Here is a 2,087-nt window from a genome sequence, read left to right as displayed (position 1 = left end):
TTCATCCCCAGGAAGTGTTTATCTGTGCATATCTCCAGCTCTGCATATTCCCCCCTCCCTCCTCCATATGTTAATCTGTGCAACCCCTACCTTACTGAACTGCTGATCTGTGTAACCCCACCTTTCTGTGATGTATTCATGACGTGTTTTGCACTGTATTCTGGGACATGGAGGGAGTTTCAAAAACTCATGTCACCCCTTTCTCACTGTTCAATCTCGCCTTGAACCTGTTGCGCAATAAACTTGGATCTTCTGCAGTTTGCTCCTGTCTCCGGCTGAGCTCATTTTCCTCCGCAGGGACCCACGGACTTAGTCCGATGAGCTGGGTGGCAGAGCAGCCTCGCACCCAGATTTTTGCCGTAACAAGCCACAAGCAGTTTTGTTAATGTGATCCTGCAGTCCTCCACTGGGAATATTTCACATAATGCAAGATTTGATTCACTGACCCAGGAGGGGGTGGTAACTAAGTCAATGGAGAACGGATCAATTACAAGCTATTTGCCACTACAGTTAAACAGAATCTCCAGCCATTGTAGCTAAACAGCTAAGAGGTAACATGGTGTATACATATAAATGATAAAATTAGTATTATTATTATTATTGAATAGTATGTCCCTCTTTTGCGATAGGAATGTTATGGTCTTAGATATATGGCAATGTTCATAACTGCACATACATAGATCAACACAGGAAGGCCAACCTGGAACCATTTTGATTCCTAAACTGACCAAATGTTTTCTCTGCAAGGTCAAACTGGAAAAGTCTCCCCATTGTCTCTTTCCGCACAATTCCACACATTTAAGATATGAATAAGGTGTGAGCCTGTGACCTGGCCCAGGAAATAAGTATTTTACCACTACAAAAGAATGGCCAGGCTCCCCAGGAAATCCAATCAAGTAACCTGCCAGACAGGAGATAAACAAGGACAAGAGAAAAACAACATTTAAATTTCTGTGATGTAGGTGGGATGTATCTGAGGGGTGGTCTTAGGTTACACCCCTTCTGTGATGTATGCATAATGTTTCTGGGGGTGGTCTTGATCTAGAGGATGGAAATTTCAAAAGTCTTTATAAGCCCTTGCACAGCATTTTTGGGGGTCCTCCTCCTCTCCTGCGTGTGAGGGGAGTACCCTGTTGCAACAGATCAATAAAGATCAAGCTTACTAGCTGCTTTGCTTCTCAATATTCTCTGGTTGGCCTCTGTTATTTTCTCCTACCAATAGGGAACCTATGTAAGGACTCTATATGGGTTCTTGGATACCCCATAAGGGAAAAGGGCATATTTTTTATTTACAACACTTTTCATCAGAGAAATCTTGGAAGGTATATTCTTATGATAGTGTACACGATAAGAAGTGATCCTCTTTCAAACTGCTTCAAGCTCTCAAAAAAGAAAAAAGAAAAAAAAAGAATTGTTATTTCTCTCAGATATTATGTCAGTGGTTAGTTACACTTTCCGGAAATTCTTCAAGAACCACAAGACTGGAAGTGGGCAGATGTTGGAGCAATATTACTCAAATACAACTATTGACCAGGACTGCTGTGAACATTTTTGGATATTGATTCTGAAGATTAAGAAGGCATAATGAATTAATATTATTATTATTTTTAAATCAGCGTATGGGAATTAATCTAATACAAATATGTTTCCCTGTACCTGGCACATCAACACCTCTTTATATTGTGTTAAATAATATTTCCAATTGTAGAATTGAAAAGTCTTTGTGGTGTTGTTGTTTTTAAAAAATAAAAGCTAGAAAGACTATTTTCTACCTGTGATCCTGAGGCATCTGATCAAGGCCTGTATTTTAAAATGACCTTAAAGATTTGCAAATGTTTCATGCCAGGCAGAAAACCAGCTGGCTAAGGACTCTGGCAGTTGTTTATCCTCCTGGACAAGGGCCCCCCTGATTTATAGTAGTAGCAGGAGACAGGTTTCTCAAGGTTGTAAAAGGGAAATACAGGCTGGGAGCAAAGGTTACACTGACCCTACATATTACAGAATACAATCAAACTGCAAAAACACTAATTAAGAGTTGGTAAATAGTAAGATCTCTGTTTAGATAGTACTTAATGCCACGAGCCATC

At 40.1% G+C, this 2,087-nt stretch overlaps 1 long non-coding RNA gene across 1 annotated transcript; it reads left to right on the top strand.

Annotated features, from left to right (window-relative positions):
* The first annotated feature begins 371 nt into the window (after positions 1-371).
* Positions 372-1,768, top strand: LOC309332631. Its single transcript, XR_014152265.1, has 2 exons — positions 372-551; positions 1,309-1,768. It is a non-coding gene; the product is annotated as an uncharacterized lncRNA (long non-coding RNA).
* Positions 1,769-2,087: the final 319 nt, after the last annotated feature.

The sequence above is a fragment of the Podarcis erhardii genome (genome assembly GCF_964252035.2).
Source record: "Podarcis erhardii genome assembly, chromosome: 17".
NCBI lineage: Eukaryota > Metazoa > Chordata > Lepidosauria > Squamata > Lacertidae > Podarcis > Podarcis erhardii.
This window is presented reverse-complemented; position numbering and strand designations above follow the sequence as displayed.